This window comes from Mustela lutreola, chromosome 3 (assembly GCF_030435805.1).
Source record: "Mustela lutreola isolate mMusLut2 chromosome 3, mMusLut2.pri, whole genome shotgun sequence".
Lineage (NCBI taxonomy): Eukaryota > Metazoa > Chordata > Mammalia > Carnivora > Mustelidae > Mustela > Mustela lutreola.
The window spans coordinates 193,925,797-193,946,755 of NC_081292.1; the positions used below are offsets into that span (position 1 = coordinate 193,925,797).

Genomic DNA, 20,959 nt, shown 5'->3' on the forward strand with positions numbered 1-20,959 from the left:
CACCCACAGTACTAAGAAAATGGCCTGTGGGGACAAATGCCTCCATCCCAGGCTCTGCTTCCGAAATTGACAATATATGAAGAAGAATGCTTGGAATTGGGCACTCCACTTCTTCGGCTATATGACAGTTGACTTAAACTCTTGTCATATCTATTCAGGATGCTCCTTTTCTCAATACTTGCACAAATCACAAAATTGGAGATTGCGTTGACTCAGTTCTTTTTTTGAGGAGTAGATGGGGGAGTGAGAGTGAATCTCAAGCAGGCTCCATCCCAGCATGGAACCCCAAGTGGGTCTCCATCTCCCCACCCTGAGATCATGACCTGGGCTGAAATCCAGAGTCAATCACTTAATCGATTGAGTGCCCCCCTACCTCAGTCGATTTTTTTTTTTTTTTTAAGAATAGCTGCCTTAAGGAGACAGTCTCATGAGTGAAATGTTTGGGTTGAGGCCACATCTTTAAAAGCTTGGTGTTGAGAGCCTATGGTCACCAAGTGAAAGCAAAAATAGAGTTTAGAAAATCTATTTTCAGTTTAGAGGAGAACCTTTTTTTAACTCTTTGTTGGCATGTCTTCACCTCCTTGCTCTTTGCTCTGTTTCATTATATATGTTTTGTTTTGTTTTGTTTGTTTTTAAAGTAAGCTCCCTGCCCAACATGGGGCTTGAATTCATGATCAAGAGTTGCTCTGCCGACTGAGCCAGCCAGTGCCCCCATCAATTCTTGGTGGAAAAGGCTACATTACTTAAAAATCTGCTTACCTGCATTCATTTGTACCTTTCCACAGTGTGTGGATCCGAACATTAAGGTGCTACTATTCTGTTCCTTTCACTTACTGGCTTCCTGGAAAATTCTTTAACTGACATGTGACTGTGGTCTGTTACTTTTGCTCCTTGAAGTCGCTGGGATGGAGGGATGTCTATGGCTTCGCGCTCCGCGTGCAGCGGAGCCCATGGCGGCGTGTGAGTGCCGTTTCTGGCCTCCCATCTTTCCAGTCTTCTGTCTTTCAGGCCTTCTACTCCTTTCCTTATTCACCTACGGTGATTTCTGAGCACTTGGTGTTAGAGGCAGCGGAACACCGGAAAATGAATCAGGCCCGGATTTGACAGCCAAAGACTTTGCCATGTAGTGGAAGAGAGAAGATGCGTCGCTGTACAAACAAGGTAAGAGATTGCCAAGGGTTTAGAAGAGAGAGAACATGCTTTGTACGTTCGTGTCAGAAGGAGAGGATTTCCAACCAAGGAGAGAAAAGCGTGTACAGCGCAGTGCCTGTGCGCAGGCAAGGGTGAGTCGTGCTGGGAGAATGCAGGATGTTCCAGATGGAGGAGGCGCGTAAGCAGGTCGTGGGAGAGTAGGGAGCAGCTGAATTCGATGAGGGAGAGGCCAATGGCTATTGCGTAGGGAGTGTGGAAGGCGGAACAGGCAGGGGCACAAGACGGCTGGCCGGCTGGGATTCGGGAAGACTCTTGGGAGAGAGGTGAGCCAGGAGGAGGCTCCCGCAAGTCAGGCTTCAGCAGAAACTAGTCATGGCAGTAGAAACTTCAGCAGAAACTAGTCATGGCAGTAGAATGTAAAGGAGGGAGGAGTTCAAAGACTTGGAAACAGACTGATGAGATGGCGAGGGTGGGGAGCATGTGGAATGGAAAGAGACCTCCCCCAGGCTTCTGGAAGAGTGCTGTTGCCAGCGGCACGGTGGGGGGCCCCATTCAAGACCAAGGGTTTTGAGAGAACCAATGAGTTTATATAGACCTTAGAGAGAGTGGGGGAGGGGGGAGGGAGAGAGACTCAAGCAGGCCTCCTGCCCAGTGGGGAGCGCGACCTCCCAATCCTGAGGACCATGACCTGAGCTAGAGTTGGACACTCAACCGACTGAGCCCTCCAGGCACCCTGAGCCAGTGAGATTTAGACTTACAAAGTCAGAGCTGCAAGCAGGGACATCCAGGGGGCATGGACAACCACAACATCCAGTGTGGTCAGGGGGCAGAAGGGAGGCTCGAGCTGGAAGTAGAGGTAGAAACGTTATGGGCAGAGAGTTCCTTGTGGAAGCCAGATGTAAATGATCAAGGAAGAAAGCAAAGGACAGATTTTGGAGAGCAGCTCTGTGCAGTCTCTTACTCTATTTTATGTATGGCCCAGAAAGAGTGCAAACACTTTCCCTACACCCGGGGAATGCATAGACTAGCGAGCTGACTTGCCTCCTTCACACGCCCCCAGGAGCTGCGGCATTGTGGGAAGGCAGCCCCATGCCCCGATCCCAGCCTGCGGGGGTGCGCTCACCCCACAGTCCATCTGAACCATGGTCTTCTTGCTTGCCTCCCCGTCCGGACGGTATGCTCCAGTGCCCACAGTGCTAGCTCCTGAGACGCCGGCCCCAAGCACGGAGTGTTTGCCCACAGTATGTTGTACATATTTCTGACGGGAGTCAGTAATCTCAAGACGTTTGTGAACAGAAGGAATGCACATTTTGGGAGCATCTGGTGAGAGGCAGTGGCCCGATGGGCTACCGCGGTGGACTCTGGACAGGACTTACTTAGTTCTAACTTTGCTCCATTGTTTAAGAACTGTGTGATCTCAGGTGAGTCACTTAACCTCATCCTGCTTTGGTTTCCTACTCTGTAGAGTGCACCGCAGGGATGACTGGGCACAGCCCGTGGCGAGCACTGAGAATCGTCCCTGGCACTTACTGAGCGTTGGTAAATTTTAGTTATGCTCATTTTGTAACTAGAGGAAATGATTGAAGATACAAACAACATAGGCTCCTTCCTAAAATAAGTGTCTAGGGGAAAATGAGCAAATGAACAAAGATTAGGGGGAAGATAGGGATAGATAAGGAACTTAGTCAAGAAGTTTCTGATGAGGGGTGCTGATTTTTGTAATACAAGAGGACATAAATACAGATGGGGTTACTTTTACTCAACCACATTCCAAAATATTCTAGGATGTAATCAGTTACTAAAATCCAGTTAACTGCAATACAACTTTGCCTTCTGCTTTGTAACTTTAAAAAACTTCTCCTGTGTTTCTGGGGCACCTGGGTGGCTCAGGGGTAAGCGTCTGCCTTTGGCTCAGGTTGTGATCTTCAGGTCCTGGGACGGAGGCTCAGGTCGAGCCCTACGTTGGGCTCTTGGCTCAGCAAGGAATCTGCTTCTCCCTCTGCCTCTCCCCACTCTCGTGCTCTCTTGCTCTCTCTCAAATAAATAAATAAAGTCTTAAAAAGAAAAAAAAAAAAAAGAGCCAGTCCATATATCACCTTCACAGTCTGTGGAAGCTAAACAAGCCGCCTGACGCTCGTGACCACAGTTATTTCTTGAAGACTAACATCTTCCCTCGACTTCTTTTCCCTTTCCAACTGCTGTCGCTTCTTTCCACTGCTAAACATCGTACTTGCTCTTTCCACCATTACTCGTGGTTCCACTGCAATTTGGCTTTCAGCTTGTCATCTTCCCGAAGCTGTTCTTGCCAGGGCCACCAGTGACCTTTGCTGTCCTTCTCTCTAACCTCTCCGAACCAGTCAGTCCTGACAACCCGCCATTGTCCCGTTTCCCCACTTAATTCTCACGCGTCTTTTCTGGGTTCCTTGTTCATTTCAACTCTCTTTCTTCGACCTCAGTCTGAACACATCTCCAACCCATTCTTTAGCCCTCCTGGTTGTTCTTCCCCTGCACCAGGCTCCCAATGCTGGATCCTTCTACTCCCATGGCTTAAACTCTGACCTCCTGGAGATGAACTCCAAACCTACATGCATAGCTCCGCAGGTCTCAGACCTCAGCCTCCCATCTCCCACTGCTTCCTGATGACCTCCACCTTCAGAGCTGACCATCGCTATGAATTTAGCTTGTCTAAATCCAAACTTAGCTTTCCCCCTTTAAAAAGTTTTTATTTAAATTCCAGTTGGTTAATATATAGGGTAATATTAGGTTCAGGGGTAAATATAGCGATTGGGCCCTGCCTTATATCACTTGGTGCGCATCACTGCCTTACATCACCTGGTGCACGTCACTGCCTTACATCACCTGGTGTGCATCACTGCCTTACATCACCTGGTGCGCGTCACTGCCTTACATCACCTGGTGCACTTCACAAGGGCCCTCCTTCATCCCCATCACCTGTCTCACCCCCCCACCCCACCTCCTTTCCAGTAACCCTCAGTTTGTTCTCTGTAGTGAAGAGTCTGCTTCTTGACTGTCTCTCTCTCTTTTCTTTTTCACCTTTGCTAGCTTGTTTTGTTTCTTAAATGCCACATATGAGCGAATTTGGTACTTGTCTTTCTCTGACTGACTTACCTCACTTAGCCTGATACACTCCAGCTCCATCCGTGTCATTGCAAACGGAAAGATCTCATTCTTTCTTCAGGCTGATACTCCATTTACGTACACTCCACATCTTCTTTATCCACTCATCAGTCGATGGATACTTGGGCTGTTTCCATAATTTGGCCATTGTAGACAATGCTGCTATGAATGTTTGGGTGCATGTATTCCTTTGAATTAGTATTTTTGTATTCTTTGGGTAAATACCTAGTGGTGAGATTACTGGATCTTAAGGTAGCTCTTTTATCAACTTTTTGAGGAAAAAAAAGTTTTCCAGAGTGGCTCATCTTTCTTTCTTTCTTTTTTTTTTTTTTTTTTAAAGATTTTATTATTTATTTATTTGAGAGAGAGAGTGGGTGAACGAGAGAGAGAGAGGGAGCAAGAGCACAAGTTGCGGGGAGAGGCAGAGGGAGAAGGAGAAGCAGACTCCCTGCTGAGTCCAATGCAGGCCTCGATCCCTGGACTCCGGGATCATGACCTGAGCTGAAGGCAGAAGCTCAACTGACTGAGCCACCCAGATGCCCCTCATCTCTCCCTTTTTAATTTTTTTTTTTTAAGATTTTATTTGTTTATTAACAGACAGAGATCACAAGTAGGCAGAGAGGCAGGCAGAGAGAGGGAGGAAGCAGGCTCCCCGCTGAGCAGCTAACCCGATGCAGGGTCCTGGGATCACGACCCGAGCCGAAGGCAGAGACTTTAACCCACTGAGTCACCCAGGTGCCCCTCATCTCACCCTTTTAAGCCAGTTCGCACCTGAATTTTTGCCCTTGTTCATTTGTTCACTTAGTCCCTCAGCAAACATAAAGACTCCAAGTTACCCACACTAGAATCTCCAGTCATCTTGATTTCTCCCAGTTTCTCCCAGCTTCCCATCACTTGGTGACTAAACCAGCTCAGTAGTTTCCCAGCTGGTATCCTTACTTCCCACCTCCCCTTCTTCCCATTGGCCCTTTACATACACCCCGCCAGACTGATCTTCCCAGGACCCTCCAAAACCGGCCAGGACTAATTTCAGATCTGAACCTCCTTCAATCTCCTCCCATTCCTTCGTGGAGGGTCCCAGCATGGGTTCATTTTCAAGGCTCCTCAGAATGTTTTTTTATAACCTGCTTGAACCCAGTTTCGTTGTGTGATCATCAATAGCAAACGTACTTCCCTTCACAGCTCCTCTTCCAGCCAAATTTCTCTCCATGCACTTCCGGGTATACCCAACCCCCATGTAGACCGTCTCTTTGCTTATCTGAGTGCCACCTTCTTTCCAGCCTGCTTTCAAGCCTTCCTGCCCTCAGGAAGACTTCTGCCTCCGGAGAAACCCTGAGTCACTGTTCCCTGGCAACACCCCTTGCCTGGAGCATTCACTTGCTATACATCATGTTTCCCTGACTGATAGTCATCTATGTCCACTGCCCCCTACAGAAGAACCTCAAAGAATTGTTGTTCATTATCACACCAGCAGAAGCTAAGTAATACAGCTGAGCTCTTTGTGTAGGGGGAAAACAAGGCACCATCCAATATATCTTGATATTTAAAATTGGGGACCTAGTCTCTAACGGTCCTTGGTCGCAGCATAAGCTAGATTGTCAGCATTTCACTTATCCATGTCCTATCTCCCTCAAAATATGTGCAGAGTGGGGCACCTGGGGGACTCAGTGGGTTAAGCATCTGCCTTCATCCCAGGTCATGATCTCTGGGTCCTGGGATCGAGCCCTGCATTTGGCTCCCTGCTCAGGGGGGGTCTTCTCCCTCTCCCACTAACCCTCCCCACCCCGCAAGCTTTCTCTCTTAAATAAGATCTTTTTAAAAATTTGTGCAGAGTAGTAACCATTCAAAAAGCATATCATGGGGCACCTGGGTGGCTCAGTGGGTTAAAGCCTCTGCCTTCAGCTCAGGTCATGATCTCAGGGTCCTGGGTTCGAGTTCCACATTGGGCTCTCTGCTCCGCAGGGAGCCTGCTTCCTCCTCTCTCTCTCTCTGCTTGCCTCTCTGTCCACTTGTGATCTCTCTCTGTCAAATAAATTTTTTAAAAATCTAAAAAAAAAAAGCATATCATATCGGTTTTGTTTGATTTTTATATACCGATGGACTAGCAGTGCTAAAACTGTATTTGAATTTTGATATTTAAATATAACATCTTCGGTGTGCCTGGCTGTCTCAGTCAGCAGGGCTTGCAACTCTTGGTCTAGAGGTTGTGAGTTCAAGCCCCATGTTGGGCATGGAGCCTGCTTTAAACAAACAAACAAAAAATTAAGTGTAACATCTTTTTCTGCTCATGGCTCTTACCTAAAATATTTCTTTCTGAAAATAATAAAAAACTTGGGGCTGTCATGTATTTGTATTTTTATCATTTGTTTCTCTTGCCATATTTTTGTTTAATTAATAGACTTCTTGACAAAATAAATTTATTCCTGAAAAGTTGGCAGTAAATCTGATCTATACTAATTAATCAGATTTTCTTGTTGACATAAATTACCAAATTGGAGATGCTCTCCTTTGGGAAGTGTTTTGGGTCTAAGACTAAATAAAAACCTTTGTAGAAAACGTAATGAAACATTAAAACCACATACAGGCGTTGCTGGGGGATGCTGGCAGTTTAGTTCCAGATCACGGCGATTAAGTGAATATTGCAATAAAACGAGTCAAATGTATTTTTTGGTTTCCCAGTGCCTGTAAAGGTTATGTTTATACTATAGTGAAATATATTAAGTGTGGGATAGCATTATGTCTAAGAAGACAATGTACAGATCTTAATTAAAATATACTTTATCGCTTAAAAAAAAGCGCTAACCATCTTCTGAGCTTTTAGTGGGTCATAATCTTTTTTTTTTTTTTAAAGATTTTATTTATTTATCAGAGAGAGAGAGAGAGAGTGAACACAGGCAGACAGAGTGGCAGACAGAGGCAGAGGGAGAAGCAGGCTCCCTGCCGAGCAAGGGGCCCCATGTGGGACTCGATCCCAGGACGCTGGGATCATGACCTGAGCCCAAGGCAGCTGCTTAACCAACTGAGCCACCCAGGCGTCCCTAGTGGGTCATAATCTTATTGCTGGCAGAGGGTCTCTTGCCTTGATGTTGATGGCTGCAGACTGCCTGGTTGGGGGGGGGTGGCTGCTGACAGTGGGAGTGACAATTCCTTAAAATAAGATACCAGCGAAGTTTGCCACCTTGACTGAGTCTTCCTTTCCCACTCGATTTCCCTGTAGCATGTGATGCTGCTTCATAGCATTTCGCTCACAGAACTTCTTTCAAAGTTGGAGCCCCACCTCTCAAATCCTGCCGCTGCTTGATCAAGTGAGTTTCTGTAATATTCTAAATCCCTTGTTGCCATTTCAACAATCTTCACAGCATCTTTGCAGGGAGCAGATTCCCTCTCCAGAAACCCTTTTCTTTGCTCGGCAAACAGTCCTGTATGGGAAAGGCGAGCTCAGGGGTCCGAGCTTCTCTAAACTAGAGGTTTGACCTTGGGAAAATAGACTCACCCTCAGTGTCCCCGCCCATAAACAGGGCACTGGGTTAGGTGAGTGGTTTCTGAGCTCTGCTCTGGGAGGTCCTCCAGGCCCCTCAGAGTGGTGGGTAGGATTGCAACGTGGGTGAGGGGTGGCGGGGGGTGGGGGGGGATGTCAATGCTCTGCACTTCCCCTCCTTTTTTTTTTTTTAATTTTTTATTTTTTTATAAACATATATTTTTATCCCCAGGTCCCCTTCCTTTTTTCATGAGTTATTATGACCAGTGAGTTCTGAAGCCGGAGATTTAAAATGTTTGTATATCTTCAGATTCTATAGTCTCTGCGTCTCCTTCCAAATCTGAAATTCTAACAACTTTTACTTTTTAATTTTATTTTATTATTATTTTTAAAGAATTACTTATTTATTTGACAGACAGAGCTCACAAGTAGGCAGAGAGGCAGGCAGAGAGAGAGGGAGAGAGAGGGAAGCAGGCTTCCTGCGGAGCAGAGAGCCCGATGCAGGGCTTGATCCCAGGACCCTGAGATCATGACCCCACCCGAAGGCAGAGGCTTAACCCACTGAGCCACCCAGGCGCCCCAACTTTTATTTTTTTGTTTTGAAAATAATAGCTTTGCTATGAAGTACAGATATGCCAAGCTAACTGTTTTGGATTCTTTTTTTAAAAAATCATACTTTTCCCTCCTTATGCTACCAGATTCTAGCTTTGTAAAATCTTGAAGATTAGGAAGATCCAAATTTTAACGAAGTCTGTTGAGTCCGGTAATTAGGGATTATCACATCGCGGAGGAAACTCTTCAAATGCATATTCATGCACCCTAACGTGACAGTATTCTCAAAGTATGTTGTTGTTTTGTTAGCTTGGAAAAATTCCTTGTTCTGAAAGTCTTAACCGCTTCTGCTTTTGGAGTTGTTGATCTAAGTGGTGTTTCTGGATCCCGGTACTGGGGACGCTCGGGCTCTCCTGTCGCGCGGTGTCCAATGGGTTTTTCCTTAACTCTCCCCCCCACCCCGCCCCCACCCCTCCCCCCGGACCCCACCTCTGGACCCTGCCAGCCCTTTCCCTTGCCGCCAGATCAGTGCCCCAGCTTCCCCCTCAGAGCCCTTTGGCTCTTTTTACTGAGTCTGCATCCCTCACTTTTTAAAAAGATTTTATTTATTTGACAGACTGAGATCACAAGTAGGCAGAGAGGCAGAGAGAGAGAGAGAGAGGAGGAAGCAGGCTCCCTGCTGAGCAGAGAGCCCAATGCGGGGCTCCATCCCAGGACCCTGAGATCATGACCTGAGCCGAAGGCAGAGGCCTAACCTGCTGAGCCACCCAGGCGCCCTGCATCCCTCTCTTCCATCATCTTTCCCAGGAGACTCTGCACCCGCCGCGGTGCGGGATGGGCTGCCCCTGACCCTGGAGGGGGGGGCAGGTTCTCTCCACGTGGGGCCCACGATCGTCCCGGAACGCGAGATCCGAGTGCGGAGACGCTCTTTGCCTCCTGGTCTTCCCAGGAAGTCGCCCTGTGAGTTTCTTGAGTTTCTCGTAGCTTCCTGGCTGCGCAGGAGGTGAGAGGGCGGGTCCCCCCTCCTCAGCTGCGGGCTGTGGCACCGGCTGCCCAGCAAAAGGACGTCCTGCCTCTTGGAGGTTCTCGCGCCTTCTGTCTCAGGCCTGGCCTGCGGGACAGAGGACACCGGGAGTGGGGGGTGGCGGGGGCTGGCGCTCGGGCTCGTTTTCGCATCTGTATAAATTAACCAACGAAATCTAACGGGGCCGCTGCTTGCTCTACTGACCGCCTCTGCCGCCCTTACTGGACACACGGAGCTACATCTGTGGACACCTTGTATCTCGCCTTGCTTAGTCGCTCAGGTCGTCCCCAAATATGCTGCAGAAGAATTTTTTAAAAAGCACGAAGGTGCCATAGCACAAACTAGATTGGAGAGTGTTTTTTTTTTTTTGTTTGTTTGTTTGTTTGTATTTTTGTTTTTGTTTTTTTGGTTTTTTTCCCCTGCTTGCATTTTAAAGACATCTCCTCTGCTGTGGCAATTCCATCTGTCGGAATAGCAACACACGCATGATCTCTAAACAGTGTTTCCCTTGGAGCAAATTTATAATCCATTCACTGGTGGGCCTTGGGAAGATGTTTGGATTAGTTTTAGTGCCATTAAGAATGTTTGTTGGCGTAATAGCCTTAAAGCCTAAGTTCATCAATTATTCAAGGACTAATTATCTGTTCTGTTTATTATCTGATCCGAGCTCCTGAGGTCTCCCTGCTCTTGGTCCAGCGACTGGTCCCACAGACCTTTCTAGCTGTATGAGCAGGTGTGCACAGCGCGGGTGTGGGTAGGGGAAGCAAGCAGCTGCAGGAGGTTCTGATAGGTCAAGAGTTGTAATTGAAGAGTTTAAGGGAGGAGGCTATTAAAAAAAAAGATTTTATTTATGTATTCATTTAGAGAGCATGTGAGTGGGGGAGGGGCAGAGGGAGAAGGAGGGAGAGAATCTCCAACAGGCTCTGCGCTAAGCGTGGGCTCCACCTGATGACCCTGAGATCGTGACCTGAGCCCAAACCAAGAGACCATTGTTCAACTGACTGAGCCACCCAGGCATCCCTGGAGGAAGCTTTTTAAGGGGGCTGTGGGCATTAGTTATTAGTCATCGCAATGCTGCTCCTGATACTCTTTTTCTCATAGCCTGTGCACAATATTCCTTTTTTTTAAAAAAAAGATTTTATTTATTTATTTGAGAGAGAGAGAGAGAGAGAGCATGAGTAGGGTAAGGGAGGGTAGGGCAGAGGGAGAGGGAGAAGCAGACTCCCTGCTGAGCGGGGAGCCTGACACAGGGTTGGATCCCAGGATGCTGGGATCATGACCTGAGCCAAAGGCAGACACTTAACAGACTGAGCCCAGGAGCCCCTGTGAACAATATTCTTGAAGACTCCTTTTGAAGTGTAGAATATCAGAAGTGGAAGGGTAATTTAGATGAACACCTTAATATAGGAACCACTCTTCACTACACTTAAAAGATGTCATCCGCTTTCACCCCCTCAGGTAAACTCTTCTATTGTGCAACTCTAGTAAGACAGTTCTGGACGTAGTTAAACCCTATACATTCCAGCCATTGGGGTGTCCTCTGTACTTGGGGGACACACCTATCAAGTTTTCATTCTCTTCTTCACAATAAACATAGAGGTTCTGCCACTGACCTCTTTAGGGACCTTGTTTAGCAAATGTCCTAACTTCCTTGGCCTTCTATTTCCTTCTCTATGAAAGAAAGAAGTAGAATGATAGTACTTTAAAGTAGCTTCCATTTCAGAAAGTCTAGGATATTCTTATTTAAGTAGTGAAAGTCAGTATTTTCATTTATTGATTCCTAGTTATTCTTTTTTTTAATTAAAGATTTTACTTATTTATTTGACAAGCAGAGATCACAAGTAGGCAGAGAGGCAGGCAGAGAGAGGAGGAAGCAGGCTCCCCGCTGAGCAGAGAGCCCGATGCGGGGCTCGATGCCAGGTCCCTGGGATCATGACCTGAGCCAAAGGCAGAGGCTTTAGCCCACTGAGCCACCCAGGCACCCCGATTCCTAGTTATTCTTAAAAATGGAATCATAAATAGTAGGTCTCAAACATGACTCGTAGTCACTAAATTCAAGCATACTCTTAATGTTGCCTAGCAAACAAGTATTCCCTTTATGCTTCTCCCTTTCCTAAGAGGACAGGTTCATACTTTCCCCTCTGTTCTTCAACCCTACCTCATACCTCATACCTCACCGTGAGCAGATATCCTTGCTTCCTGTTTCACTAACAAAAGTAAAGCAGTTAAAGACAAGTCCTACATGCTCTTATGACACTTCTATTCATTAGCAGATGTCTCTGATTTCATTTACTCCCCTTCTTCTTGGTACCGTAGGTGATGTGTCTGTGCTCCTAGCAAAGACCCCCCCCTCCCTTGGACTTGGATCCCATTCACCCAGAGACATGGCCCCAGGAACTTTTCCTTCACTTCCCTATTGTTTCCTTATCTACTGGATCATTTTCCACATATATACAAACAGGTGTATGTTTCACATCTTAAAAGAAAAAACAAAACAAAACAAGAGCCTCTGTTGCCTCCTTATTTCTAGTTATTATTCTATTTTCCTTGGAGCAGAATCGTATGTGCTTGCAATCTCCAGTTTCTCTTCTCGCATTCCCTCTCAAACCTACTCCTGTGAGACCCTCACCACTGACTCCTGTCCCCAAGGGCCAAAGAATTGTCCTTTCAAGGTCATTTACACCTCTGTGTTGCTAAGTTAGCTCCTGCTCCTCACTCTACTTAGCCTAGCAGTAGCACTAGACATGGGGGACCATACCTGCCATCTTAAAACCCTTCTTATATTTGTCTCTTCTTACATGTAGGATGCTAGATACTCTTGGGCTTTTTACCTCATTGATGCTTCTTAGTCTCTCTCTGGACCCTCTTCTTCTCTCTGCTCCTGTAACACGGGGTGCTCCGGAACCCAAACCTTGTAGCTCTTTTCTCCACACTCATATTTGATGACTTCTCCAATCTCTTGGCTTTAAGTTCCATCTATTTGATAGCTCCTGATTTATATCTGGTAAAAAAAAAAAAAAAAAAAAAAAAAAAAAACAAACCCAAAACCAACCAACCAAACAAACAAAAAACCAAGACAATAGGCCCCAAATGGAGTTGCTTATGCTAAGCCCACATCACCAAAGTGGGATTTAACTTAATTACAGTTTTGGTTCTCCCAGAAATAGCATCTTAAACCAGTTAGGAGTTGCCTGGTCACCACTGGTTAAGTCATCTGCCTGCTAGGTCCCTTCTCTTCCATCCAAGGAAAGTAACCTTCCAATAACCAATTCACTGTGTTGCCTAGTATAACTTCCTTTTTCCTGCCTCCTTCTGCCTATAAAATCTTTCATGTTGTACAGCTCCTTGGAACTCCTTTCTGCCTGCTAGACTGAATGCTGCCCAATTCACGAGTCACTGAATAAAGCCAGTAAGATCTTTAAGACTTACTTGGTTGGATTTCGCTTTTTAACATCTCTATCCAGTACCTTTCTTCTGATTTCCAGACATATATACCTGTGTTTTTGACATCTGCCTTTGATTGTCCAAGAGGTTTTCAAGTTCAGTGTTCAAAACTGAACTTTTGGTGTCTACCCATTGGAACCCTCTACAGTCAACCGCATTGTCTCATTATTTCCACCTAACGCCTTGGTACGATCCTTACTCCTCTCTTTCTCTCATCCCCTACATCTGGTTCATGGGCACATCCTGGGGGCTCCACTCTCACAATACACTCTGGCCACCAGTGGTTCGTCTGATTCGCCACCTCCACTGGTTACCACACTGGTCCAAGCCACTGTCAACTCTTGCTTGGATTATTTCAGTGGCTGCCTGGTCACCCAGATTTTGTCCTTGTCCACTTTAGTCTGTTGTCAACAAAGCAACCAGAGTGATTCTATTAAGACCCTAAGTGGGATCACATAAGTCCTCTGCTCAGAAACCTGTGTGGCTGCCTGTCTTAGGCTGATGTGAGGCTCGGCTGGTGGGGCCTACACCCTGACCTTGGACACTCCCTCGACGCCCTCCACTGTGGCTGTGCTGAGTTCTCTGGTACTTCTAGAATGTGGGCCATACTCCTGCCTTAGGGCTTTGTACTAAATCTCTTTTGATTTGGAGCTCTTATCCCACAGGTACCTAGATATAGATCATCCCCTTACGGACTTCAGGTCTTTACTAAATTGGCACCTTCTTGTGAGGTTTTCCCAGACAATCTTACCTAAAATTTCAATCTCCCCCAATACTTGCTACTTTTTCCCTACCTAGATTTTTTTTTCTTGTTACCACTTGTCACGACTAATATACAATGTGTTTTACTAATTTATTTTTTAACATCTGCCTCCTTCGTGGAAATGTAAGTTCCAGAGAGTGGGGATTTTTCTCTGTCTTGTGCCTACAGCTGCACCTAAAACAGTGTCTGGCATATGACAAGTATTCATTCGTTGAGGGAATCAAGGAATGATTTGTCATTGCTCCCTATCTGCTATGAAGACTAGTTATAATTTCTATTTATTTATGCAGAACATTCTTTAACAGTACTATACAAGTACCACATGCTCACATAGAAGAATTAGAAAATGTGGTTAAGAAAAAAGACAAAAACATCTGTAATGCCTTCATTTGTAAATAACCTCCGTGACATTTTAGTGTGTATTCTTCTGGACTTTTCTCACTGTAAGACTATACTTATAGATTTTTAAAAAATAGGGTTCTACTATACGTATGGTTTTCTAGCCTGCCTTTTAGTTGTTTAACATATGGCAGAAGTCTTCCAGTGTCCATAAATCTACATCTCCATTATCATTTTTAAATAGCTGCATAATAATTCATTGCGTGGGTGTACAACAGTTTAGTTAACTAATCCTCTTTCTGGACAATTACCCTACACATATAGGTCTCGGGTTGATGTAGAGGTGTTGGCAGATTTGAACAGCAAGAGATCTAGGAGCAGTATGCCTCAACAGCTGTCTTCAATTACTTAAAGAATAAGAATGACAAGTGGTTTGCTTAGGTCCGGAACTAGGACTTGGATTAGTGGATTAACTTGATTTATTTTTTATTTAATTTTTATTTCATGGGTGAACTTTAAATGAAGGTAAACTTCAGCTTGACAGAAATGACTTTGTAAGACTTCTCAAAAATGGAAAAGGCTGTCTTCTTGAGGTAGTAAGCCTTTTGTGGAAGTTTTCAGGGAGAGGCTGGCTGCCCTTGTTTCTCAAATAATTCCTGCTTGGAATGGAGCTGGGAGTCAACAGCCCTCCGGTTCTGTGACTTCCATAAGCAGAATCTGCAGAAGAGACAAGAGTGAGCCTCTCAGGCTGGTTTGATGAGGGCTCAAGGCTGTGACTTCAGGCCTCCTCCTGTCTCTAGGTGAAGACAGGAAAATCAAGTTCCCAAATTTCTCTTGGCTGTGTGTAGCCTGGGAACTAAGAGTGAGAAACCAGTAGGGGTTAAGTGTTTAGAAGAGTTTTTCTTCTTCTTGGAATTCTGTTATGTCCTGCTAACCTCAATTTCCATTTAGAGATTATTCATTTGTTCTAGAGAGTGGGGGTGGGGAGGGGCAGAGGGAGAAGGAGAGAGAATCTCAAATAGGGTCCCTACTGAGCACAGAGCCACACACGGGGCTCTACCTCATGACCCTGAGATCACGACCTGAGCCCAAAGGGAGAGTTGGCTGCTCAACCAGCTTAGCCACCCAGGTACCTTGCCTCACCTTCCATTTTAATCTTTTTAAATTTTTACATTATTCTTTAAATATATATATATTTTTCCTTTCCCTCTTTGACTTCGTTTTCGATACTATATGCAAGCCACGGGGTTGGTAAGTTTGGCTGTGGCCGAAGTGTCTGGGGTCCGGGATGGGTGGTGAGGGGTCAGAGACAAGCGTGCGACGGAGGGGCCCTGGGGCCTCTCACCTGCCCTGCCGCTCGCCCATGGGAAGGCTGCTCCTTGCAAATGCCCTCCTCTGTCTCTTGCCATCATGACCCTTCCTGTTCTTGGTAAGGAGACCTCAAAAGTCTATTAGACATTTCTTGTCTCCACTTCTCAGTCTGTAGGACCCCTTAGCAGACCTCACACTAGAAAACGAAGGAGTAGGGTGAGGATAATTTCCCCTAGCTTGTCGTGTGCCTGTCTAGGCATTCCCGAGCACGTTGAGGAAGGCCCTAGAGCTGGCTGGTCCTACATAGCAGCCCCAGGTCACACGGGCTACGGAGCCCCCAAAACATGCCCAGCGGGAACTGAGATGTGCTGGGAGTCTAAAATACAGACCGAAGGGGTGCCTGGGTGGCTCAGTGGGTTAAAGCCTCTGTCTTCAGCTCAGGTCATGATCCCAGGGTCCTGGGATCGAGCCCCACATCAGGCTCTCTGCTCAGCAGGGAGCCTGCTCCCCACCCCCCTGCCGCCGCCTGCCTCTCTGCCTACTTGTGATCTCTGTCTATCAAATAAATAAATAAAATCTTAAAAAAAAAAAAAAAAAAACAGGCTGAAATTATTTATTTATTTATTTGACAGACAGAGATCACAAGCAGGCATAGAGGCAGAAGCAGGCTCCCCACAGAGCAGAGAGCCCAATGTGGGGCTTGATCCTGGGACCCTGAGATCACGACCTGAGCTGAAGGCAGAGGTTAAGCCACTGAGCCACCACTGAGCCACCCAGGCACCCCATAAAATACAGACTGAATTTAAATGCTTAGTAGGAACAAAAGAATGTCGAACATGTCATAAATAAATTCCCCTCTTAGTTACACATGGAAACAGTATTTTGAATTTTTGGCTTAAATAAAAATGCACTGTTAAAATTAATTTTCTCTATTTCTTTTGGCTTTTTAAATGTAGCTACTTGAGAATTTAAAATCATATATGTGGCTTGCATTTTTGCAGCAGCCAACACTTCTACTGAACAGAGCCGCCCTAGAATTTGCTTGAAGGGTGGTCCCAGTCCCAGTAGCATCAGCATTTCCTGAGAGCTTCTTAGAAATGCAGAATCTCAGGGGCGCCAGGGTCTCTCAGGCAGTGAAGCCTCTGCCTTCAGCTCAGGTCACGATCTCAGGGTCCTGGGAATGAGCCCTGCATCGGGCTCTGGGCTCTGTCGGGCTCCTTGCTAAGCAGGGAGCCTGCTTCCTCCCTCTCCTCCCTGCTTGTGGGTGCTCTCGCTATCTGTCATTATCCGTCTCTCTCTCAAATAAATAAATAAAATCTTAAAAAAACAAAAGAAAACAGTTAAAGAAATGCAGAATCTCAGCGTTCTCCCCAGACCTAATGAGTAAGACTCCGTTTTATTCAGGTCCGCGGGTGATTCAGGTGCATGTGCTAGCCTGAGAAGCACGGCGCGCCCCGGGGGGTTCCTGTAGGCTTAGTGGTCCTCTCTGCTACCAGGAACGCATCGAGCCCTGCAATGTGGCTACTAACCACCAAAAAAGGCTTTGTGAATGTTGCTACCCAGATCTTGTTGTCTTTTTCTTTCTTTCTTCCTTTTTTTTTTTTTTTTTCGGTCCTCCAGCATGGATTGGTTGGGTTGAGTTGGACTCTGCAGTGAGGCTGTCTGTCCTCTGATAACATGTACGCGGCGGGCTGAGGGGTGGGCTGGGGTAAAGCAGGTGCTTCAGAGTCAAGGAGGGAGGCATCCGAGGTCCTTGTTTGGTCTCGAGGTAATGGTTAACCTACCATGGAGGAAGAAGCAGTTGAGACCGTGGACTTTAGTTTCTGGTTCTTTTTCTACAAACTTCCGTGGCCTTGGTTTAATTATCCTCTCGTCTTGGAGTACTGCAAACATTGACAGTAGGCGGGGCCCTTTCATATCCAAGTCTCATGAATGAGGGGGTTGAGCCCAGAAGGACAAGGTCTGTGCTCTTCCTGGTGGCCTTGTTTTCTGCCTGTCTCTGAATGAGTCCGACAAGTCATTTAGCTTCGTGGGAAGTCTGTGAGATCGCCCACCGATCAATTATGGGTTAGGGTTTTGAAAATAGTAATGAATGAATGACTGAAGTTGATTTTTTTAAAAACAGCTTTATTGAATGTCTCAGTGGGTTTGGGATTCCATCACAAAGTACCCCAGACTGGGTGGCTTATAAACATCAGAAGTTTATTTCTCACAGTTCCGGAGGCTGGGAACCCCAGACGAGGGTACCGGCAGGGTCAGAGTTCCGGGAAAGGCTCTCTTGCAGAAGCAGAGGGAAGCAAGTTCTCTCTTCCCTCTCCTTAGGGCACTGATCCCATTCATGAACACATCGCCCCCCAGGCCTCATGTAACCCTTATTCCCTCCCAAAGCCCACATGGAGGGAGTAGGAGTTCAACCTGTGAATTTGGGGCAAACACCAACATTCAGTCCATGAGATTGAGACACACTATACATGCCATAAAATTCACGCGTTTTAAGTGTATGTTCTTTTGTTTTTTAATTTTTAATTTTTTATAAACATATATTTTTATCCCCAGGGGTACAGGTCTGTGAATCACCAGGTCTACACACGTCTTAAGTGTATGTTCTGAGTAGGATTTTCATTATAACGAAGAAGAAAAGTAATGACACTTTCCTGAGTCCACCTTCATTACAAATTCAATCATACAAAATTGCGGACATTTAACTGTTTTTGTCCTATAACGTGACTCAAACTTACCTCTGAAATGCTGTTTGTCAAAATTCTTTCAGAACGAGAGAATATTTTCCCAGAGAAATTTTCAGCTACTGTGATGTTATTTCATCTTTTAAATCTCTCTTCACAGTAAATTGCAGTAGAAGCTATTTTACACAAATCTAGAGTTGATATTTCTATTTTTTTACAAATAACTCTTTTCATACTATAATTCATTTTACACTTGGAAAATGGATTTTTTCATCCAATAAGCAAATCTAATCAACTTTTTCTGATAAAGATTTTTTTTTTAATATTCAGAAAAAAGAATTAAGAGACCTGAGGGAGAACTAAAATGGATATTTTGCTGTGTGTAGAAATTATCATTTTCATAAAGAAAATAAATATATGTGCAATAAAAATCAGAGATGTAATAGAGAAATGACTAACCAGCACACAGTAGGTAACAAACCCAGGCTGGCTCAAGCCCAGTGAGCTCCTCAGGTTGAAAATGAAATGTAAATATTAACACTCTATTTTATCTTTTTTTTTTTTTTTTTAAAGACTTTATTTATTTGACAGGCAGAGATCACAAGTAGAGGCAGGTAGAGAGAGAGGAAGGGAAGCAGGATCCCCGCTGAGCAGAGAGTCTGATGTGGGGCTCAATCCCAGGACCCTGGGATCATGACCTGAGCTGAAGGCAGAGGCTTTAACCTACTGAGCCACTCAGGCGCCCCTCTATTTTACCTTCTACTCTCACTTTCCTCATAACATAATTGAGAAAACCTGTTTGAGGGATGCAAATACCCCATTTCATTTCTATGTGTCTGTGTATATTCTTTTTTTGGTTAGAAAGAAGTGTCTTATTCCAACCTTCAGGACTTTTTTTTTTTCCTTTCTCTTTTTCTTTCTTGAAGTATTTTAATATTTTAAAATTATTTTTGCCTTTTAACCAAAATGTTTTAAAGTGTCAGGTATTTCAAGAAAGCTTATGAAAAAAGAGCTGACCTCGCTGCCTCCCCATGTTCTCTTTCCAGACACAAACTTTATCAGGCCGTCCATTTTACAGGTGAGAAAATAGAGGCTTGGAGAGGTCCACTGACGCATGGAAGTTCCTGTGGGTAGAAAGTGATGAAACCATGGTAAGAACTCAGATGTGTTTGACCCCAGAGCTGGAGCCCTGAACGATGATGCTTCTCAGCTACAGAATGTGTGGGACTCCATGGTTTCTGACAGGCACACCACGAAGGCATCCAAAAAGTCACCTGAATGAATTTTTGGCAGCAGCATGCAGTGTAGAGGAGGGAAAAGCTTTTAAAATGGGGGTCCGGTAGAAACAAGTCTTTACAAAAGTGGGAAGAAGGAATCCTCCCCACCCTTGAGATCCCGGGGGACAGCCTGACACTGTGCGCCTGGCCTCCGTGGGGAGCTCGCGAGCACCGGGCTGCCCCCCGCCCCTGCTTCTGTCGGTGGCCGGGCCCGACCTCTTCCCTCCCAGGGCCGCGCTGGATGGAGTGTCGCCTTCCTTTTTCACACAGCTCAGCGCTGGGGGCAGGATCCCTCGTAAAAGAGGAGGAAACCTGTAGAGGGAAGGCAGGTGGCTTGCCCGGAGGACACTTGGCAGATGTTTAGTCCTCACTTTTCACAAATACCAAAGGATAATTCATTGACCCTTTTATTTCCCATGAATCAGCCCCCCTACCACCCGGATGTTTAGCAAAGAGATGTGCTCTGTGGTTTTTGTGAGTCTGCCCCAAGAAGCCCTCTGAGCTTCATTTCCACTGAAATCACGAACGGTGTGTGTGATGATGGTAAAGCCTTGACAGGGACGAAGCTTTCTTTGGCTACTCGCACCCCATAGGGTTCGACCCGCTCTTGCCTTCAGCCTTAATGGCTTTATGCCATTCCCTCCCCCTCCCCCCTTCCTTCCCCCTCCCCCTCTCTCCCTCTCTCCCTTCCTTTCCGTCTTCCTTCCTTCCTTCTTTCATTTTTCCCGGCTATTTAATCAAGCTACTTGCCCTGTACTCATTCCTGAGAATTCCCCATTGTCATGACATTGTTTATGTCCAATTTTTTCTGCATTCAACCGTAAAGATGTTTCTTCCCGAGAAACTGAACGTTTCTGCTAAATGCACTTGATCCCATAGGAGAATTGGGTTCATAAAATGGATTTATTGCAAACTTTATGTATAAATCACAGACATCAATGAAGTTTTTTATTCCGTGTTCTTGCCTTACGTCATGAAGCATAGGAAGTCTTTTAGGACCTGCAGTCAGACATGCGGAAACAAACCACTCCTTGAACTAGTCTGCGGTTTTCAAGCGCGTGTTGTTCGAGGAGCCACATCTTCTCATCTACAAGGTCAAGAGCCGTGTGAGCTGGGAACTGGTTCAGATGATGATGATCATCTTTGGACTCTGATTTCCTGCCGGCAAAAATTCCCTTTCAGAAACTGGATTATCATGGTGGCCAGCCACTGCAAGAAAGAAGCTTCTGCACATTGTCTGTAATACGTAGCTGCTGCAGGGACCCACGGACGGCGGGAACAGCCAGTCAGGTCCCACCTCAGACCCGTGCTCCTCGAGGATGTTGTTCTGATTATTCGTGGAAAGAAATCGTGGCCGAAAGGGAAGGCAGCGGGTGAAGAGCCCAGGATTCGGTTTCTCTTTTCAGGTTTATTTTGGGCAGGTTGCTGTTTTTCTTAAATTGGTAGTAAATTTTCATTTTAGTATTTGAAACTGCTATTGAATACTAACCCCCTTAGAATTAAAAAAAAAAAAAAAAAGAGTCACTTATTTAGTTTAGAGAGAGAGTGTGTGTCAGCCGGAGGGGGGGGGGTGGTGTCACAGAAGGGAGGGGCAGAGGACCAGCACACTGGGGGCTGAGTGCCCAGCCAGCAACGGGGCTCGAACCCACAACCCATGAGATCATGACCTGAGCAGAAACCATGAGTCAGACGCCCAAATGACTCTGTCACCCAGGCGTCATTCCTCCCCAGCCCCCCATCCCCACAATTTGATAGCCGTCCTGTTGTGGTGACTCCAGGTTTGTTCTTTTCCGGCTT

At 45.9% G+C, this 20,959-nt stretch overlaps 1 pseudogene; it reads right to left on the bottom strand.

Annotated features, from left to right (window-relative positions):
* Nucleotides 1-19,976: 19,976 nt before the first annotated feature.
* LOC131827968 (trafficking protein particle complex subunit 2-like) lies at nt 19,977-20,396 on the bottom strand (annotated as a pseudogene).
* Between the last annotated feature and the right edge of the window lie 563 nt (nt 20,397-20,959).